The sequence below is a fragment of the Podarcis filfolensis genome, assembly GCF_964270895.1.
Source record: "Podarcis filfolensis genome assembly, chromosome: 5".
Classification (NCBI taxonomy): Eukaryota; Metazoa; Chordata; class Lepidosauria; order Squamata; family Lacertidae; genus Podarcis; species Podarcis filfolensis.
Window position 1 is genome coordinate 46066220 of NC_139608.1, and position 23835 is coordinate 46090054.

Consider the following 23835-nt stretch of genomic DNA (forward strand, 5'->3'; position numbering starts at 1 on the left):
TTTGGCTGACAGACTGTGGAGATAAAAGTTTTGTTAAAATGCCATACAGACGACATTTTAAAGAAAGGTAAGATCTATGCTGAAACCTATTTTCCTCATGAGCAAACATTTCCATTGATGATGGTGGATTTGTGGAGTCATGTCATAGGGAGAACAGATGGAGAACTGGGCTCTTTGAGATCATAGAATCTTAGAATTGTATAGCTGGAATGTAACCCATGTGTCACCTATGCAATGCCGACTCTCAACTAAAGCAAAGAATCATAGAATTGTAGTCTGTTCCGCTGTTGAACAGCTCTTACCATCAGAAAGTTCTGCTTGAATCCATGACAGATGGCCATCTAACTCCTGCTTAAAAACCTCCAATGAAGGAGAGTCCACCACCTGCTAAGGGAGTCCATTACCCTGCCAAACAGCGCTTACTGTCAGAAAGTTCTTCCTCGTGTTTTGTCAGAATCCCCTTCCTTGTAACTTGAAGCCATTGGTTCAAGTTCTACCCTCCAGAGCAGGAGAAAACAAGCTTGCTCCATCTTCCATAGGAAATCACTGTAGATATTTCAAGATGGCTATCATATCTCCTCTCAGTCTCCTCTTTTCCCGGATAAACATACCCAACTCACTCAACAGTTCCTCGTAAGGCTTGATTTCCAGACCCTTGATCATCTTGGTCACTCTCCTCTGCACACATTCCAGCTTATCAATATTCTTCTTAAATTGCAATGCCCAGAATTGGACACAGTGCTCCAAGTGTGGTCTGACGAAGGCAGAATAGAGTGGTACTATGACTTCCCTTGATCTGGACACTATACTTCAATTAATGCAGCTTAGAATAGCCTTAGCTTTTTTTTTTTTTTTTTTTGCTGCTGCTGCATCACACATGTTGACTCATGTTAAGCTCGTGGTCTACTAAGACCCCCAAGATCATTTTCACAGGTACTACGGGCAAGTCTAGTGTCCCCCATCTTATATTTGTGTAGCTGGTTCTTCCTGCCTGTGCAGAACCTTATATGTGTCCCTACTGAAATTCATTTGCTTAGTTTGAGCCCAGTTCTTCAATCTAAAATCAAGATACACTATGTTTACATCATTACCCTGTTCCACCAAGCTTGTAACAATATCAAAAAAAGAAAAGAAAAGAAAAGAAATGGGATTCATCTAGCATGGCTTGTTTTTGAGAAACCCATGCTGTGTTTTAGTAATCATTACATCCTTTCCTAAGTGAACACAGATGGACTGTTAATTATATCTATACTGGGGCCTTTGCTGTTTTCAGTGTCAAGCTGACCAAGTAGTAGTTACCTGGATCTTTTACCTGAGTTTTCCCCCCCTTTGTGAAGATGGGTACAAAAAGAGGGGGGAAAAAAGATGTTGCAGAACTACAACTCCCATAATTTCTGCCTATGTTGGCTGGGACTGATGGGAGTTGGAGACCTCCCATCATTGGGAGGGCCACAGATTCCTCATCCCTGGGTTAATGACTGATGAAAAGCTGAGAAGGTAGCATCCAATTTTTTTGTGTTTGAGAACATTTTCATTTTAAAGCATCTTGCTTGTTAAAAATGTGATATTAAGAATAACTCCCAGTTCTGTCTCATTACCTGTAAAAGCTATCGCTTATGTGAATCTACAATTTAATTATTCAATGAACTTTATATCTAGATGGCATTGTGGTTCCACTTCTATTTGTTCATTACTCGGAATTAACCACATTTCATTAAACCGTTCACTAAACAATCACTTCAACGTATCTTTCCAATCTGTCATAACAGTACTCCAGGCAGAAGTTATTACATTCATTTGTGGATTGGGTTTTTTCTGTCTTTCCTATTTATACACCACATAATATATGTCTAAGAAGCTCTGGGAGCTTTTGGGTGGGATATAAATAAACAAATAAGTAAAAACCAATATGGAAAACTAAGTACCCATACAGTATCATGATTTTGACAGGATCTAATACTGTAATAAAGCAGATGTGAATTCATATTTATTTATATTTGTAAACATATTATTCACATGTGTTTTTACATCATTCAGTCCTCAGAGAAGCAGAAAATTGCAGGAATGGCAAAATTCACCCATAAAGGAATATAAAAGACTGTGTAGAGAACAGGAAAGGTCACCTTTTCTCTTAAGTACCCATCGAATTTGGACCCTCCTTTCAGATACTGGTGACCAAACTGCATCCCAAAATGGCAAACCAGAAGTTAACTGCCCCACAACCTCCTGTTAATAAACCAGCTTTCAAAACAGATTGATTCAAAGCACATAATTGGTTTTTCTCCATGGGATATTTATTTTCTTGCAGATTTGTTTGCTGAAATTACTTCAAGGCTAGTTCTGTTGCTTGGATACTCTATACTGGTTCAATCTGAGCACTACACAAATGTACACTGTTATCATAGATTAGGATAAAGTATGGTTGACTGGATCACCTACTAATGTGATTAGATTCCTAGGTCCTTCTATCTACTACAAGTCAGCACCCAAAAATACTAAATATATTTCTGCAAATGAAAGATGTTGTGCACTTGTCAGTCCAAACACTCTTGTACTAAGTTACAGATTAAAAGGTGTGCATCCCCATTTACTTTGGGGCTGGATAAGCATCACCAATGCACAGCTGACCAACATGTCTACATCTTATTACAGGCTAGAGGACTACTAGCAGCTTGCCAGTGTGCAACTAAAAGAAGGGTCTAAATTAGAGTTCTGCCAACATTTGTCCTCAAATTTCTCAAAAGTTCCCGCCCCTTGCATACCCTCAGGTTTCCATACCCTCCAACATCCATACTCCCGTGCAAGTCGGAAAGTCCATGTCATGGGATTTTCGTTAAGTGCTGACACCCAGGAATGCTGAAGAGTGAAGACCACTAGAGAGCCCTAGTCTAATCCACAGAAATGCATGGGCATAGCAGAAATTGTCTTGATACTGGGCTCAGTGGGGCTGGTATGGAGTCTTCCTGCCTCAAGACATTGGTACTTTTGAGAGTTGATACAGTCTCCTCTCAGACTGTGCTTTGTTGAAGTTATAGCAACCATAAATGTATACATATAATGCTAGAGCTTCATCTGCATGTTCTCCACCAATTTTATCCATATATATCTTTTTAAATATGTATTATTTCCTAGTAGGGAATGTTTGAATCATTGTGGAAAAAATAATATTTGCAATAATAGCACCGGGGACGCGGGTGGCGCTGTGGGTAAAACCTCAGCGCCTAGGACTTGCCGATCGCATGGTTGGCGGTTCGAATCCCCGCAGCGGGGTGAGCTCCCGTCTTTCGGCACCAGCTCCTGCCCACCTAGCAGTTCGAAAGCACCCCTAAGTGCAAGTAGATAAATAGGTACCGCTTTATAGTGGGAAGGTAAACGGCGTTTCTGTGTGCTGCGCTGGTGCTGGCTCGCCAGAGCAGCTTCGTCACGCTGGCCACATGACCCGGAAGTGTCTGCGGACAGCGCTGGCTCCTGGCCTCTAGAGTGAGATAAGCGCACAACCCTAGAGTCTGTCACGACTGGCCCGTTCGGGCAGGGGTACCTTTACCTTTACCTTAATAATAGCACCATTAGCAGTGTGTTCATAGGATTGCAGCATTAAGTATTCAGTTATTTGTTGATTTCAGTTTTGATGGACCATGATAAGCTACTACTTGAAACCCTACCAATATATGGCTCAGAAAATTATTAAGAACTAGTGGGAGGAAATGACCCTGACATTTAAATGAATATACTGGAAAGTTTTCTTTTTTAAAAAAAATCCAATTTCCTTCTACTGCTCTGTTCTTCTAATTGACACTTGACATTTACCCCCTAGGGTCAGCTCCTTTATTGACAGGATATGATGATGTGGTTGATAGGAAGCATCAACAAGTGACATGAGCTTCTGTATTTAATGCCTACCAAGCCCTTTACACTTTCTCCATGGCTTACAATAGGATCCAATAGGTGCCTTATCAACGTTGGGCTAACGTGCTTTTCTTAGTAATGGGATAGAGCTATTAAAAAATTGAAATCATCTTTAAAGTGTAGTCATATGGTATAATTTTAAAAAGCTGGATAATAAAATGCTTTCATTAAAGGAATAATGACACACTTGAAAAATGAGAAGTGCTTTATTTGTGCTATCATTTCGGTGAATTCACTTGCTTTCTCACTTCTACCCCAGCTCTCTGCCAGTGAGTCTGACTCCTATTGGAGAGGACTATCTGAAGGAGCAAACACTTTTGCCCATGCAGAGCTTCCCAGGTATTAAGATCTTGGGACTGGGCCCTTCCAGTTGTGCCATAGCCTGCTGAAGTACATCTGGCGGCAACTAGGGGGAGGGCTTATTCTGTTCTGATGCCTATTCTGTAGAAACATTTCCCCGCTAAAATAAGATACGGTAAGCACTGATTCAATTGCATTGTCAGTGTCTCCTGGATATGCATTGGTGGTTTGCAGGTTCTGAGCCTTGAAAATCTGTCCAACTAATGTTGTTACTGTTTGTATTACAGCCTGTTTGTTTATTGTGATGTGGCTTTACCTGCCTTGTTTTAATGTGTTGTTTTATTGTGTTACTGTCATCAGTTCCAATGGGATTTGTATAAAGAGTGCTATAAAAAATACATTAAGTGAATGAACTAGCAAAAGTGAAGTGCATTTGGACCCTGTTTTTTAGATGTGGTGGCAGATTGCCTTTACAGATAGCAACATGGTGAAAATGGAAGTTGTTTGAAAGGTTTTCGTTAAATTGAGGGATTTTTTAGTTAATGGATGATGTGCTATTTAGTAGCATAGGGTCTCAACAGGGAGAAATTCACATAGATTTTTTAAAGAGATCTTAACCTTCTCTTTGTTGTTAAAATAACATGTGAAGCTATCTGATATCACATCACACCACTGGGAAGTTCAAGGAAGTGCAGAGAAATAAAACTAAATTGACCATTCCTTCTATGTTGCCAGAAACACAAAAGAATCTTGCCCTTCCCTTTCAGATATATTGGGGTTGACAAAACCTGAAAGGAGATGGAGTTTGCGGCATCAGTGCACTTCATTGCATGCACACCTGAGGAGCAAAGATGAAGTGAAGAGGGGTTTTCATTGTAATCATAGTAGTTCAGTGATAGTGGTGAAGTAAATGGTAACTGGTGGTAAGATCTACGCAGAAGCAGTGGAGACTGAATGTCCTGTGGACTTTATTTGTTTGCTTGGAGATGTTGGTCACAGGGAAACAAGTCAGGGTGAGTCCTTAATAATCAGGTCATCTGGAAGTGACTGCACAATCATTTTGATGTGGGGCTTTCAGGGTTAGGAACCTGGTCATTCCAAAACATCTGTTTTACATGAAAAGTTAATGTATAACAAAAAGAAATAAAAGATGTTTGGGCGACCTTCTCTGTGTAATCACTTAATCAGACAGATATTTATGTACTGCATTACTTGTGTTACAACAGGAGCAACTAACCAGGAAAGTAACTCTTTGTTAAAATAAATAACATTAACTATGCATGTAGATCTTGGTTAAATCTTTGAAACATAATATAGAAAGACATCTTAATGGTTATAGTTTAGCTTGCACATAAAAACCAATTACTAAACCAGCACCTTTAATTTCTTATTTAAAAGGAAATTAAATCTAGCTATAAATAAAACATACATTGGCAGAGTTTTTAGTGGTAGGAATAACATTTTTATGTGAATTCAATGCATATATGAGTGCATTTTGCTTTCTCACCTGAACATATTCAGGTATTATTACTTTCAAATAACTTGCAGTTTTTAATGTGCCTAGCATGGTCCTTATTCCTTTTTTACAAAAAGGGAAGGCAAAAATCACATCACATATTGACTTGAACAGGTTCAGTAGCCATTACGAATCCTAATAGAATTCTGTAGGGATTTTTGCAGTGGGGGGTTTAGGGGTAGCTGAGAGAAAATTCTTAGCAACCTTGCCAAACTATAATTTTCAGGTTGCTTGGGGGGAAACTAACATAATTATACTTATCCAAGACCAGTGCTTTTTTTCTGGGGTGACACATACCCCTAAACATGCGAATCTAAGTTTGGCCTCGTTGGGGGCAGTATTTCAATATGAGCAGGAAAATGAGAGTACCCCTAAACATTTTTTTTAGGGGGAAAAACACTGTCCAATACCAATAAACATTTGTAGTATAGATTGTCCATAAATACATATCCAAAGCTGGACTAATTTGATAGAGCATCTGAGAATTGCAACAAAAAGAAGTGAGAGAGGATGCCATTTTAGTATTTATTGTTGAATAGTTAAAAAGTGAAAAGTCCCCCAGGTCAGATAGCATTCATGTGAGAATTCTTAAATAGTTTAAAAGTGAAATGGCCCAAGCATTAATTTTGTTGTTGTTTAGTCGTGTCTGACTCTTCATGACCCCATGGACCAGAGCACGCCAGGCACTCCTGTCTTCCACTGCCTCCTGCAGTTTGGTCAGACTCATGCTGGTAGCTTCGAGAACACTGTCCAACCATCTTGTCCTCTGTCATCTCCTTCTCCTTGTGCCCTCAGTCTCTCCCAACGTCAGGGTCTTTTCCAGGGAGTCTTCTCTTCTCATGAGTTGGCCAAAGTATTGGACCCTCAGCTTCAGGATCTGTCCTTCCAGTGAGCACTCAGGGCTGATTTCCTTCAGAATGAATAGGTCTGATCTTCTTGCAGTCCATGGGACTCTCAAGAATCTCCTCCAGCACCATAATTCAAAAGCATTAACTACATTGCGGTAATATGAATCAATCAATTTTATTGTTTGTGGCTAATGACCATTACAATACAATGTGAACACAAATCACACAGCTGCAATATGGTAATATTTTATCACCATGCAATAAGCTCTCATATAGTAAGCTCTCACGTTACTAGAACAAGTGTGTGTTTTTATATGTATATGGAGATCCACCAATGTCTGCATGGCAGCTGTTTGGACAAGCCTTACCTTTTGGTCTAGAATGCAGTGCTCAGATTGTAGAGCTGCCTACTGCAACCTTGCTGTAACAACTGCACTGGTTTCTAATTACCAGGCCTAATTCAAAACATTGCTGATGAAAGTCCTTTATTGTTCAGAGTCCGAATGAACCTTCACAATTATTAAGATCTACCACAGAGGTCATTTTTCATGTCGAAATGACCACTGAAATACATCTGCTTGGGACCAAGGACAGGACCTTTTCAGTTGCTTCTCCAGACTTTGCAACTCCCTTCCAAGGGAAGTCCACAAGACACTTTCTTTAATTCCTTTCACCACCTTGTAAATACCACCCTTCTTAGCAGTGCTATTTTTCTAGAAAAAGAGGTGCCAGAACTCACAATGAATGCCTCCCTTGTTCTCTTAGAATGGCAATGGCGCCCAACTGAGAGGTGCTGGAAGTGAGTTCTGGTGAGTTCTAGCTGAAAAAAATCCCTGTTTTTTGTTGGGTGTTTTAAATGTGTCTATTGTTTCCCCAGGGACGCGGGTGGCGCTGTGGGTAAAACCTCAGTGCCTAGGACTTGCTGATCGTAAGGTCGGCGGTTCGAATCCCCGCGGTGGGGTGAGCTCCCGTTGTTCGGTCCCAGCTCCTGCCCACCTAGCAGTTCGAAAGCACCCCTGGGTGCAAGTAGATAAATAGGGACCGCTTTATAGCGGGAAGGTAAACGGCGTTTCTGTGTGCGGCACTGGTGCTGTCTCGCCAGTGCAGCTTCGTCACGCTGGCCACGTGACCCGGAAGTGTCTTCGGACGGCACCGGCTCCCGGCTTCTTGAGCGAGATGAGCGCGCAACCCTAGAGTTGGTCACGACTGGCCCGTACGGGCAGGGGTACCTTTACCTTTACCTATTGTTTCCCCAGAGTGGGGAACTCACAGCCTTCCAGATGCTGCTGGACTAGAAATCCCATCATCCCTGATTATTGGCCATGTTGACTGTAGCTCATGTGAGCTGGAATTCAACCACATCTGGAGGACCACAGGTTCAGTGCCTGTTTCCCTGCTGCTTTTAGTTTTGTGTAGTTTTTAATCATAATTAATCATATTCACACACAAATAGTGAGGATCGGGCCTGTTACATCTACCTCTCTGAAGCTCAGCACTAGCACCCCACAGGGATGCGTGCTGAGTCCCTACCTGTACTCGTTGTATACATATGACTGCATTTCATCTGATCCATCCACTGCAATTGTTAAGTTTGCAGATGATACCACCATAATGGGTCTAATTACAATGGAGATGAATCAGCGTATAGGGAGGAGGTTCAAAAAGTCTCCACATGGTGCCTAGAGAACAACTTGCACCTAAATATCAGCAAGACAAAGCAGATGGTGTTGGACTTTTGGAGGAAGAGAGAGGAACTAGCCCCATTGTATATCAGGGATGTGTGTGTGGAGAGAGTCTCTTCCTTTAAATTCCCAGTAGTTTACCTTAGTGATGACCTCACTTGGAAAATCAATACAACCTAGGTAGTTAGGAAGGCCCAACAGAGATCCATTTCCTCAGGGTCTTGCAAAAGAACAATGTCAAACAAAAATTGATGATCTCCTTCTACCAGGCCACAATAGAAAGTGTCCTTTCATACTGTATAACAGTGTGATATGCTGGTTTGACAGCCACGGACAGGAAGTCCCTACAGAGGGGGGCAAATACAGTACATGACATCATGGGCTGTCCTTGGAGTTTGCTAGATGATATCACGGGATACCGCTGCCTCAGGAGAGCGAGGAAAATTCTTAGGAATGACTCACAACCTGGCCAGCATTTCTTTAATCTCCTACCTTCGGGCAGGAGATACGGAAGTATAGTCAGCCGTACCAACAGGTTAAAGAACAATTTATATCGGTGGGCTGGTGGGCTGCTGAATGGAAAAAAAATAGTGGTGTAATTGACTTCTGACAAGCACACAAAGTGCGAACAAGACTGAGTATATGGGGGGGGGGGCTCGTTTAATTTCACTGCACACAGGTGGTATAGTGACAATAAAGGTTTATTATTATTTATTTTATTTATTATTATTTATTTGTTCTAATTCATTATCATTATTGTGTGCCTTGATATCTTTCAGAGGTAATGTGAAATAAAAAAAATTTCAGATATGCAAACCATTTGAATATTCACAATTTCTCCTGGTTATCCTCACATTCACTCAAACCTCTTGGGTGCTGAGATTGACAGAAGGGACCCTCTTGGAAGTTCTTTCATTCTGAGAGGCTCACGGTGGTAGCAGCCTGGAGAAAGCCATTCACTGTGGCAGCCCCCAAGCTGTGAAACCTTCATTATACAGCTTCCAGATGATGGTGACACACCTCTTTACCCTGGCTTTTTGACACTTGAAGTATATATGTTTAAAGGTAAAGGTACCACTGACCGTTAGGTCCAGTTGTGGACGACTCTGGGGTTGCGGCACTCATCTTGCTTTACTGGCTGAGGGAGCTGACATCTGTTCACAGACAGCTTCCAGGTCATGTGGCCAGCATGACTAAGCTGCTTCTGGGAAACCAGAGCAGCACACAGAAATGCTGTTTACCTTCCTGCTGGAGCGGTACCTATTTATCTATTTAACTACTTGCACTTTGATGTGCTTCCAAACTGCTAGGTGGGCAGGAGCTGGCACCCAACAACAGGGACCCATCGGGGGATTTGAACTGCCAACCTTCTGATCAGCAAGCCCTAGGCTCAGTGATTTAGACCACAGCGCCACCCGCGTCTAGGACCCACCATATTTTTATGATTGCAAGTTGTTTACAACTGGTGTTAATGTTGTTTTAAGGTTGTAACCCACCCTGGGACCTTGGGTTGAAGAGTGAGGGACAAATAAATAATTAAATATGCCCCCAACATACGAGAATTTACTCTTTCTTTCTTTCTTTCAAAAGATAAACCAGAGGCAATGTGCTGAGAGCATGTTACATTTCAGATGGATTTTTCATGTTTGCTCAGCTACTATTCACCAGCCCCCATTCCAATCCAGACGCCAGACAAATAAGAGCAGCTCACAAAACAAACTGACAGGAAGATGGAAATAATATGTTTTTAAATATGAGTGACCAGATTCTTCGCCGCCAGCCCTAACGCATGGAAGGCTTGTTATAGAGTACCTCCTTTAATCATTTCCGACAGATTCTTTCCTCCTCTCTTTTCTGTCTAACCAGTGGGAGGATAGAAGAGCTCTCTTCTGATTGTTAGTCAGAGTGATGGACAGTTGAATTATTTATATTGTTTGCCACCGGCTCCCTAATCCTTATTTGTAATCCTTATTTGTAAAAGTCTGAAAGCAAGAAGAGCCTGTTCCCACACTCCTGCTCCATTAAAAGTTCAGATTGCTTCTGCTTAAGTTCAGCAGGTGCTCAAAAGCCACACACATTCCATGTGTAGTAAGTCAAACTTGCAAATGGGGGCATGGGAAAATTGGAACACTGGAAGCAAGTAAATATTTGAACCCCACAAGGCTTGGCAAACAAATAAACAAAAAAAGGAATCCTAGACTCTTCTGTCATAGATACATTGACGTGCTACATACATTGAAGAAGTCTATGTTGAAGAGCTAGCATCCTAATCTCAAAACAGAGGAAAGCAAAAACATGTATATCTTTCAAAAACAGGAAGAGGAGACCCATGACCCTCGTGGTGCTGTGAGAACTCCCATCTTTCACTACACATTTTTGTGAACAGGAACATTGGCCATGCTGGGAAGGGATGATGGGAATTGCAGCTCAACATCACCGGGAGGGTCACAGGTTCTGCCTAATATACATGCCGTGTTCCTCAAATTCTGTCACACTCAAGTGTGACAAAGAACTAAAATCCGTGTGCATGCGTGCACAGGTGTGCAGTTAGAGGCAGGCTTGATTCTTAAGAAGTGAGAGTAGCTCAGTTGAGCATGATACTCTTGATCTCAAGATCATGGGTTGGAGCCCCATGCTGGGCAAAATATTCTTGCATTGCAAGAAGTTGGACTAGACAGCCCTCAGGGTCCTTTCCAACTCTACAATTCCATGACTGAGGTTTCCAGCAGCATGAAGAAAGTTTAGTCCTCATCCCAGTGATGTTTCTCAGTGAATCCTCTACTTTATCCTATATAAATAAATGGCTGCTATGACTATAAAGAAAACTAAAGTGAGGCACTTGAGGGCAATACTCTGGTGGGGGCAAAAGAAGACAGAGTTGCATGATCTATTGCAGTTGTTAGTCTAGCTTTCATGAACTGGTACTCCATGAGCTACTGGCTTTGCAAATACCCTGCTTTTCATAATAAGAAGTATCTGATTAGCATATGTTATTAGCCATTTTGCAGGTCACTGTTGCAAAGAACAGGGTTCAAGCTTTCATTATCACTCTCTCTGACAGTGCAGTTCTACGAGTGTTTGCTTAGAAATAAGACCTGGGTCTGAGTTTCCCGTAAGTATTTATGGTACTACAGTCTTAGGCATCTGCACAGACAGATGTAAAGGATAAGGTAGGAAAAATCTGGGCACTTCTTCCAAGTAGCTTGGGTGAAAGCCAACAAAGGCAGTGACGAAGAACTGAGTGTTTTAAAAATAGAAGGCAAAAATTAATTAATTTGGGTAGTGTCTTGAACAAGGCTAAGGTAGAAGCTTTCAGAAATCACAGGAAAATAACCTTTGTGTAAAAAAAAAACAAAAAACCCTCTAATACAGATGATCTCATTACAGCAAGAATATTCCTCTAACGTTTTCTTTCTCCTCCTTTCTTTAAATTGTCTCTAAATCTGTGATTTGAAAAAGAAAACAGGTGGTGATTAATGCAGACATGTTTCTCTTCATAATTTGCATCCCATGTACTTACAGTGTGTCTTGTATCACCACTTGGGTACAAATAGTTGTGTGAGAAACAATTCATAGAAACAAAGTATTCATTTAATAATGGAATACAGAAATGTACTCATCTACCATGGAAAGAATTTATGTCGCAATCCTGCTTGCCTGCGCACAGTGTCTCTAAAAATTATGTTCTTTTCTTCTTCAATTAACCCACGGCACAAATCTTGCCTGAACTTACAACACTACCCTTCAGAGATCAGTAATAGACTGATCAAGAAGAGTCAGCCAAAGATCGTATCCTTGCCTCTGTAGAATAATGTATTCTGATCTGCAGAAGAACAGACTTCAAAAAAATGTATTTTTAAAGACACCCACATAGAACTTAGATTTCCTGTAGCCAAATGAATTACGGATGGCCACCATTAGGACCAGCATTTAACACGCAGGCCCATGAAGCTCAGGGATGTGAGGAAAACTTGATAAGTATTAGTTTTCAGGACATAGTCTCAATAGGGGGGTTAGGAAAGGAGGGCTGATACAGACAGAAAGGGTGATGGCAGTAAAATTGCTGGCACAAGTATCTCCATTGGTATTCTACACATGAACTGAGGGATTATAGGTAGACTTGTATTGATTCCAGTGGTGATTTTACAATACAAAGCTCCTCAAAAGGGACCAAAGGGTAGTGGTGGCCAGGATAAAACTGAGGGGAGTCAAAGTTAGATCTATAGACTGCACCCAATTCTTTGTTTTCAAAGGCCCTGTTCAAACAATAAAACCAGTTGGAGGAAAGACTGCATCTTTGAGAGAGAGCTGGCACTCTTTCGGGATGGAACAGTCTAGAGCAGAATAACAATGTGGAAGACAAAGACAAAGGGAAATAAGAAGCTACAAAAGTGCAAGTGTCTTGTGATACACACACACACACCAGCTTTAAGATAGGATGATCAAAAGAAAATGAGAGTTGGAGAGCTGAATCATTCCCCACAGGCTCTTCCTCAAAATTCCCCTGCTGCTTTTCCCCTATGGAAAGTGGAGTGAATTTCCCTCTATTGAGGGAGAAAAGAGCTTTTGGAGAAAAGATGAACCAACCTTTTGCTTTTCTCCGACTCCCAACCTCAGCCTCATGAGGATGATTTTCATTTTTTTTAAGCAATTGAGAGAAAGTCACATGCACTTGCATATATAATGGCTAGTTTGTTCCGTGATGCATACCCCTTCCCTGATGCATATGAACTTCTCAGTATATATATAACTTGTATATAATGTATACCAACAGTGGGTCCTGATACGGACTGAGCAAGACAAAGTGGTATAGTGCAAACTCTACTGTGGTGACATTGCCCCGAAGAAGAGAATATACAGGCCTACTAATCAGAAGGTATGTTGCAAACTATGCAATCATTAATTGCATTTGAGCCCAGGTTCCTTTTGAGAAAAGAAATAATGACATTAGAACATGGAGACTTCTGTACAAAGAAACCCCCCATAGGCTTCCTCTTACAATATGCTTTTAGCCTGGATGGAGTGCAATTTCCTTAACACATTAAATTAATTAATCAGATCCATCCCTGGAAGCCAAGCTTCCATTGCTGTATTTAACCATCAGTGATTTCACGGAATACTAAATAGCCCTTCAATTCTGTTACTTTAATGGCCATTAAATAACAAAAGTGGAAGAAAGGCGATCATGGCCATCTAACTATTTTTAATTAAAATAAAATGAAGAAGTAGTTGTAATTTACTCTCCACCTTTGACGGGAAACAGATAGTAAAGTTTATAGCAGGCACGACTGACCGTATTCCAGCTTTTAATTAAAACTTTAGTAGTTTGAGTTAGAGATGAGCACACACAGCACTGAAGAAGTTTCGGAACATACAGATCAGCTCTTATCTAGAAAATGTTATTTATTATAACCTAAAGGTGTAAAAGGCACCTCTTGGTTTTTCTGTCCTTAATATAATATGAACACTGAAGTCCAACCAGTATGACTGCAGGCAATATGCATACTGTTTTTATATTGCCACTAGTACCACTAGTGGGTGTTACTTTATGTAAATGTGTTGTTCCAGAACTTAGAACTTTGTGTTGTGAATCTCAGAGGATACATCCAACCCTAGAGTCTGTAAAGAATGTTGGTTGGGAAAGAAAATATATGGGATACAAAAAGAATTCCTTGGATGATTAAGATCTAAGTTTGGGGCAATTACTCTTTGGTGAGAGAAACCCAGCAGAGATTTAAAATCACAAAACATAAAGTAAAGCGTGGAAATATAGGCTGTTAGATCTTTAACGTATGCTCTTCCAAAGTTCCTTCCCAAGTCCCCTTAGCATAGAAAAAACCCCACATTTTTGATGTTAAAAATTCTTTACTTACAGACATTTCAAAGGTCAGATTCATGTGCTTTTCCAAAACATAATTCAGAAAACACAGGCAGCAAAATTTAGGTTAGGTCCAAAGTGGTGAAAGTTCCTAAATTATTTGTATAGGAACACAATAATGGCTTTGTAGAAAAGACCACACTTGAAACAACCAGCTCAGACTCTCTTCACACCAGAGTTCACATGGTAGACTGAGGGAACAATAGGCTTGTCTTCCTTTGTCTCAAGCTGAGCAGGAGTGACCTGCAACCTACAGCCTACAACCTATAGCATTAACCCCTTCATGCATTAACTAGACTAAATATTTCAGTTATAGAAGGCTGGTTATCCTACACAGAATCCATATACATCCACTTCTTCACCCTCCCATGTATATAAATCCATACAAATCCATCCATCCCTAGTGTTTATATGTATATCTGTCTGATTCCAAATTATTACATGCTTATTAATGATTGCTTTCACTGTTCATATTCTTCACCTGCCATCTTTTTCCAATTCAGCTTGGCAGAGGACAAGGTAACTTGGCTGACTTATTTTTCCCTACTTTGATCTTTAGCCTCTACCTTTCAGCTGTGATGTTTATAATCAGAGACAACTTATTTGCTAGGGTTTCAGTTCACTGTCATTCTTGGTAATGGTACTGAAACCTCATAATGATTAATGGGTATTGTTAACCCTCCCTGCTGATCTGCCTCTTGTGAATCTTACTCTAATTAGGGGTTGGCTTCATAGCGGATGTCATTGCTGTGAGATGGGCTGGAAAAGGACAAAGGTCAGCCACTGCTGACTTTGTTATTTATACGGCTTCCAACGTAGTAGAACAGTACAGTCAGTATGTGGCTTAAATAATAAACTTCGCTGTGCTTGTTTCTCAATATAATCCGGCTGGAGGTTTTTTTTGTGTGATTAGAGCACCACTTGCCCCATACTTCCCACAAGGAAATTCAAAAGTCCCATTGAATACCAATTGTTCATCAAGAGAGAGTCTTAATTATGTTTATCATATGCAGAAGTGCCTTTACATTGCAAGGGCTGGAGGGCTGGATGGCAGTATGATAGGCCACCCATTCCTCATAACGAGGAACTGAGGAGGAATTTGCTTTAAATTGATTAATAATGTATATTAGTACAGTGGTACCTTGGTTGTCAAACTTAATCAGATCCGGGGGTCCATTCAACTCCCGGATCTATTCGAAAACCAAGGCGTGGCTTCCAATTGGCTGCAGGAGCTTCCTGAACTCAATTGGAAGCCATGGAAGCTGTGTCAGACGTTCCAAAAAACATTCACAAACCAGAACGCTCACTTCCGAGTTTGCGGCAGTCGGGAGGCAATTTGTTCAGAAGCTAAGCCGTTTAACAACCAAGGTACCACAGTATAGCATAATAATGAATATAATATGCAATAATTGTTCATATTTTTAGCTGAGATGAGGGGGTGCTTCTCATAAAGATTAATATGCAAGATGGGAATTAGGGCAGAGTAGAATCCAAGGGTACTAGCCAACAAAACAGCTCTGCTAGTGCAGCAAGTTTTATCTGTGCAGTGAACCTCCTTTCCCTTTCTTCTCCCTATGTTTCCTGCAGATCTGCTCCAGGGGGTTGGGGGAACCCTTTGAACAAATTTAGAGATCACACATAGTGTGTGGGGAGAGGGGTGTGTGTGTAAGTTCCATTGTACCACTAAACCTCTTTACACTAGCAGATCCATTTAGACAGATACCACTCCATATGGATAATTTCAACATTGATATTTTCATAAAAAATTCATCCCTACCCATAATATCCTTGTATGTTGAATGCATATTTTCACATGCAGTGGGAGATGGGGAAATAGAGCTCTGTAATGCCCTGTAAGGATGCTCTGCTGATTAATTTAATTAAATCACATTCATCTCTTAAACCATTTATTTTATTCAAATGCCTTTATTAAGTCAGAGAAGCTAGCCTGCCACTGCCATCTTTACAGCACCAGGCAGAGGTGTTTTACTTCTCACAGGTATTCTTGTTAGGTGTTCTTTTGGATGAACACTTTTGGTATTTCTCTATTTCTATTGCTTTAATGAACTTTCTGTTTATATTGTATTTTCATGCTTCATTGTCTTGTAAATTAATTCAGCACCCAATTTGGGTGTGTGAAGCAGTATATAAAATTCAATAAAATAAACATAACAAATTAATGAAACAAAATCCTGGAGCATTGGAAGTTTTTAAGCTTTAACTGTACTGTGGGTAGTGTACATGAGGAATGAAGCTTCTTGATTCAGCACACCCTCCAGATGTCAGTGGACTGCAACTTCCATCATCTCTGACAGTTGGCCATGCTAGCTGGGGCTTATGGGGATATGGAAGGCCCCATGTGAGGTACCTCTGAGCTAGAATGTTATCAAGAGGAAGAGGCTGACATTAAGGAACTTCTGGGCATGTTCCTATACAGCTGCTGAATGAGCTTCAAAATACATGGGCTTGTATATCATTTTATGTGTTTACGTCATTTTATAATTGATGACAGAGAAGACCTTCTAGGAGAGAAGATGCTCAATTTGTAATATGCCCAAGCAGTATGAGCTGAATAATGTTGCATTCCAAACCAGGCAATTAATTACAATATTTCATAACATAATTAGTCATTCTGTTACTTCCTGTTGTCTGGCCAAACTACATAGTATAATCCCCTCCCTACAAAAAGCGTAATTCTATCATTTGGCAAGTCTACAGAGATTTCATTAATGAGACATCTTCAGACTGCTGTCAGTAGTCTCCCCCACTCTCAAACTCATTGCAGGCTAGAAGGAAATGCGAGTGAAGTGTTTCAGCCAGGAAATTCAACCTGTACCTGTACCTGTAGCTTTGGAAAGCAGCCCAATCTGTTTCAGAACCACCCTATATCTTTCATATTCAACTCATTATTTAAAACCAAATTAGATTTGTTAAAAAATGAAGCTCTTCTCTCACCTTTCACTATAATGGGGGATCTAAAATAGGTTATAATTTGTTTTGTTTTCAAAGAAGTGGATGGAATTTGCAGGCATAGAAGTCCCTTCTGGATGGATTAAACCTGTCAAAACTGTAGGTAGATACACTCAGGGTTTCTTGTGTAGGGCACATTTAAAGGTTCATTTTTCAAAGAAAAGGAAAGGTCTCTTTCATTTTCTGTCAGAAATGAATGCAATTTACAGGCATGGTCACTCCTTCTAGAGGGACAAAGCCTGCCAAATTTAAGAATGATAGTTGCAATGGTTCTCCTGCAAGGACAGACTTTACCATATTGAGTTTGGTAAGAATCATGGGAGGATGGAAAAAAATAGTATGGGTCTCCAAGGAAGACCGAGGTGGGTGAAATACCCCTTAGCAAGGTCCTTTATATCCCAAGGGTCATGGTGGGCTTCTCTCTTCCAGAGAGTTTTTTTTGGATCTCTCAATCCCTAGGAGTGAGATATATCCCAATTGATCTGCACTGGGGAAGGGGTGGTGAAAAAGAGCATGAACTCCCAAGAAAGACTGGGTTAGGGACCCTGTTACCCCTGCCTCACAGATTTAAGAGACACATGAGGATGTGAAGAAGAGGTTCTTCACAGGCGAGAGAGAGCCATCTATTGATTTGTATAATGTAAAGGATAGTGGGGGAGAGCACAGATCCACTTGAAAAACAAGCTCTATTTAGTTCACTTTTCCTCCATCCCCCATCACTGTGATCAGAGTGCACTGCCAAAATAATTCACAGGGCTTAAAACATAGACCTGCCAATCAAAACAAATGGTTCCCCATCTTTACACCCACTTGAAGTTGGAGAATTTCCCTGTCAGCTTTGGTTTTGCTTTTTTAAAAAATGTAGTACTCACTTTGTCCACAGAACAACTCGAGACTTCAGGGAGTCCATGATTCATATATGAAATGTCATTTTAATGGCACAATCCAACTTGGGCGTGCAAAAACCTCACCCAAACCCATGTTCACCTTGAAACTATGAAAGTGCACAGGGCTGATGCACACCCCTAGGAATGAGTCTGAAAACCTTTTCTTTGCCAAAGAAAAGCAGCTTCAGGAAAGGAAAATTTGTAATAAAGAAGCAATGGGGTGAGGGAGTGTTACAGAGGGCCTACTATTTCTCCATCCTGAAGCTTCTCTCCCATGAGCTTTCCTTCTAGAGAGTTCAGTGGTAGGGTGGGAGCTTAAATCCCACCAATTTCTAGGGAACTTATCGTAACTTTGCTTATCTTCCTTTTGATTGCACCAATCAATTACAGTGGTACCTCATGTTACATACGCTTCAGGTTACATATGCATCAGGTTACAGACTCCACTAACCCAGAAATAGTGCTTCAGGTTAAAAACTTTGCTTCAGGATGAGAACAGAAATCGTGCTCCGGTGGTGCAGCAACAGCAGGAGACCCCATTAGCTAAAGTGGTGCTTCGGGTTAAGAACAGTTTCAGGTTAAGAACAGACCTCCGGAACGAATTAAGTACTTAACTGTTTTTGTAATGAAATACCACTGTATTTGTAATGAAATTTTCATAGATGCAACAAGATCTGAATGTGGTATTAATGAAAATTAAAACGAATATGTCTCAACTATTTTAATTTCATATTAATTGCAGAACTGGACATGTTTCATGTGGATTTTTTAAAATGCAGAATTCTAATGCATACAACAACTATTCCATATTAGCCTTGATAACAAGTGCTCTACTCTATCATAGGTCAAGACCCGAGATAAGGACAATAGCAAAGTGGCAACAATATCAATTTCCCAATAAATAGGTTGGGGAAAATTTTGTTTCCAGGCTTACTACAACAGCTCAACTTTCCATTTGTTTTTAATGTCTTTGTATATACTCTAATTGGATTTTTAAGAAACAGATCATACAGTAACAAATATGAAGGATATAAATAGTGCTGCACTGGAGAAGCAATTTGTTTTCTGTAAGGTCCTTTATGATTTATCAATCACCTGAATCCTTATGATCTGAAAATCACGGCATGCTTTCTTAATTTGTCATGAAGTTGGCACAAAACATGCAGAAAGGGCGAGGCATCCTGTGCTCTCTGTGCACAAATGAATCTGTACTGTTAATTATATGCAAATCAGCTTCACTAACAAGTCTCTAAATAACTCAGCCTTGGATTCATTGCCCAGGGAGTTAGAATACTTTTCTCAGGGAATTAGACAAGGGATATTAATCAAAACACCTCGTAAGCCAAAATGAGCTTACTAGGTAGTTGACCTTTGTACTTTCAGAGAGTGGGATAAATATAACAGACAACAAAAGTACTTTATTAGAAAATGAATTTTGGAAAAGATACTTACTTAGTATTTTAAGTCAGCTTCTCCACTCTCTATAATTGCAGAGGTATGTTGGAAAAAAATAAAAGATGCATGATAAATTCTAGAGGAATTGCAGGTTAGCCTCTTGTAATGAAGAATCAAAGGTCACCTTCAAGACTGATAGACGGGCTTCTGGGGGCTTTAGTCCAGTTAGCCATCAGATACATGAGACATACATCGATGCACACCTGCTGAAGACCTTCCTCTTTCTACAAAACTGTTAAGTAGAGCTTCATTCCAGTTTGCATGTGCACTGGATGTGTTTTTAGATGTGTTTTATCACTTGTGCTTGCTGCCCAGGGCTCCTTTGGGAGGAAGGGTGGGATATTAAGTAAGTAAGTAAGTAAGTAAGTAAGTAAGTAAGTAAGTAAGTAAATAAATGATAGTCCATACATTTTATGATGTTTTGGCTTAACAGATGCTCAGCAGAACACCTTCTGTTTGTTTATTTATTCCCAGGCATGTGGCAAAAACCAAAGTTGCCTCTGGTTCTGGACAGGCCACAAAACATGGCTGATAGTCTACATTTTGCATTCATAACTTTTGCAACCCTGGGATATATATTTAAGACAGGTTCTCCTCTTCCCAAGACATGCTGGAGAACCACAATAGTAATAATTATGCATAAACGCAGACATAAGAAAATATTAACAGGGCTCAGTTATGTGTAAGAGGATTGTAAATTAAGAAACAATAAGGCATTATATTTTTGTTTGTGTCTGTCACAGTTCGTCTTACGTTTTCCTGATGGACATTGTTGGAATACAACTGTAGGAAATCCCAGATTCATGCAACTTTTTGTAATGTGTTTTGAGGTTTTATAAGGCTGCCCCCTCCTTTTGCACTACACAGGGACATTTGGGATAATGAGAAAGATGCAGAGAGTTGATTAGTATGGTAGTTTTCCTCCCATGATAAAACATTCTGTTCTTGGTCTATTTGAAACATTTCAGAGTGTAATTCAGCCTGCTATTTTCCATTTCGAACCTCTTCAATCAGCCTCTCTTTCTAGCTTCCTTTCTGCCATTGATTTATTTCAATTAAGGATCGTATGTTCAAGTACCATAATTGCCCCTTGTCACTATTAATTCCCATCCCATCAAATTTATAAATGAATCCAGAGTCCATAATGAGAAGTTCAGAAGCGCTAGCTCCTCTCCCAATGAGCCAAATGATGGTGGAGAATTTTGGAAGTAGAAGACTCAACAAGCTTAAGGGGAGACAGAAGGAATGCAAAAATATTGCCTTGGATATGGAGGTATAATTGCTGAACAAAATACATTCATTTAGGCAAAGACAGCATTGAATCAGTGGAAGATTTTCTGAATGCTTGTCTGTGCTCCAGGAGCAGGCCGAACTAGAGGACAGTTGACCATGTTGCAAACAGCTGTAAAATTCTGCTTGAACTATTTATGTCATATGTGGGTAGTGTGGTGCTGTTGTTAGTGTCAGACTAGGACCTGGGGGACCATGGTTCATATCCCCACCTGGCCATGAAGTTCACCTTGGGTCTGTCACTGCCTCTCAGCCTAACCTACCATGCAGGGTTGCTATGAAGATTAAATGAGGAGGGAGAGACCCATGTATACCACCTAAAACATACTGGGGAAAAAGACGGGGTCAATGTAAATAGACAGCTGAAATAATAGATTCAGTGGATCAGTTTTATGGTTACTTGTATATAAACCATTACTTTTGTAATCTTCTGATTAGCTGATATTTTATAGCACAGCTAGGCATGATTTACTGTAGAGCAATGGCCTTTGGTAATTCTTAGCACTATTTGTGGGAGAACAATTTTGCATAAACTCCAGGGAGAGGAGAAATTCTCCAGCAGTTTTCAGGGGTGGAACTCACAACAGCAGTAACACACATATTTCTTTCCTTGTCTCTTTCTCCCCACCCCTGCCCAAATCCTGTCACTGCAATTAGCCATAGGAGAAACTGCATTGCCAACCTGGGTGCCATTTTTCATCTTCCACAATCCCCTGGACCTAGAGTCTCTCTCTCTCTCTCTCTCTCTCTCTCTCTCTCTCTCTCTCTCTCTCTCTCTGTGTGTGTGTGTGTGTGTGTGTGTAGTAGTAGTAGTAGTAGTAGTAGGAACAAATAAGTATGAATAATTTTTGAAGAATATTTCACGAAATGGATGGGAAAGGTTTTTTTATTCCAGGAAAAATGTTCTCTGACAATTTTTGGCTCTCACCTGATCTATTGTGCAAGTGTTGTTTGGCTTATCTTATTTTGCCATCCAACTATCTTATTATCTTGGTGCATCATCATCCGGTAAGATAGGTAAGTGTTTTGCTTCAGATTAATGGACCAACTCAAGGAAGGTAATCCATATCGTGTTGCACAAATCTGGTTGTGTGGATTAGCATAAGAGCATGTGGTTATCTTTTTTAAAAAAAAATATAAACAAATGACTCTTTTTAGATTTATAAGCTATGGTATAGCAAGGGAAGTTGATATGATTGAATGATCTGCTGTTTTCCAGTGATAATCTGGAAGAGTCATTTGAGGCCACGAAGGAAGACTACAGTTTATATTTCACTAGATAATGGTATGAATAAATATTCATTTTATATATTTGTTATATGTATGTCACTGACCTCTTTTCCTTAGTCTTATGATTTGTATCTGCATTCCTTTGTCACATAAGACAGTATATATTTTTATTTTCCTCAGTAACTATGATCATTGTTTTCATACTCTTATATTTCAAGGTGAGTCTTTTTGTATGCTGTGAATGCTCAGCTACTCCTTTCTAGAGTTTCCATCTTTCAAAAAGTTGCTGACTTGGTTAAGATCCTGGGAAAAACACCACCTTTAGGAAATCCCCCCGCCCCCACCCCATTCCTCCTATGGCAGTCCTACTTCAGCCAGCACATTCCTTCTCTTAGAATACAGCACACATTATCATTGAAGGCTCATGCCTGTTTTCCTACAAAACCCTTGCTTTGCTCTTGAAATTCTCTCCAGTTTCCCAGATGCAACCCTGTTCAAGGGTTGGGAACAGGCAAACAAAACCCACCCACAATGTCTTTAGGAGCACCAGCTTCTCTTGAAATCTTCACATAATTAACACAAAGATCTGAAGAGGGCTTTTAAGCAAGTTTGATTGAGAGTTTCTAAGTAAGTTCACGCACAGTAGGCACCCTGTCACTATCCTGGTTTAACCATTCTCATCTTCAGGCTGTGGGATAACCAACCTCATATAACCAAAATGCTTAAGCAGTAGGTGTCTTGCTACTGAGTGCCTGCAAATCCCCTTTTAGTTCAGCCACGTGCCCTACACCATATATGATGTCCAGTAAAAGGCAGGTGGCTGTAGCTTGGCCAGTTTGGCCTGGTTGGTCAAATACAGATCCTGATGGACCAAATTTGGCCGATGATCTAGAGATAAGCCATCACTGTTCACTTCTAACCCTTGGGCAGGAGAAGTAGAGATAAAGTTTCCCCCTATTTCCATTAAGCACTGTGGTTTTTTAAACAAAAACTTCATAGCATGTTTCAAGCTCAAAATGTGTGATCCATCTCTATTTCATATCCATGTTGTATAAGCCACCAAAAACAGCTACTGCCTTCGAATGCAAATCAAGATGTACTAACACAACGCTTCAAATTAGCAAACACTCGCATTCCTTGATACCTGGTTATTAGGAACTGTTGTACTAGACTTAACTAATTTATTGTCCCTGGCAGTAGTCCACCTTGGTTTATCTACCCATTGCCTTTATTATCTCTTCTAATTATACGGAAACATCCTGCTTGTGAGTATCTGCTTTGATAAATATGCACCAAGACAATACGAGACTTATTTTTTCATGGTTGGAATTATTAATCTTTAACTCTAAGAGATAGAAGTGGGCACCATATATATCATACATAATGAGTTTCAGAAAGATTGTGTCAGTGTTTATGGATATCAGGGTGGTTTTATTTTTAATTAAATGGCTTCATTTTTATGTTGAAAATGTAAGTGCGAGGTTAGATGAACTGAAAACCTAATACATTATATCATCATAGGTACAAATTGAATGGATATTATTATGTAGCTGACACCATTATGAAGGGATATTTTAGGGGTGTGAAACTGCTCTTTCCTGTCAAAATAATGAGGCAAATGGAGATGATTTGGGGTGATTTTACTCTCCCAAAGTTCAGTTGCAATGTCGACAAAGCCCCAAGTCAGATCAGGACTCCCAGAAAGCTCTCTGCTGCTCTGTCTCTCCCCACCCTCGGCCGTACTCTCTACTTATCTGTGCACTGTGTCCCTGGTTTCCCATCTTTGTGTTTCTCTACTTTTGGTCCACAGATTTTGCAATAAATGCAATTGTCTTAATCCTGCCTGTCTAAAAAGAATTAAAGAACTCTGGAT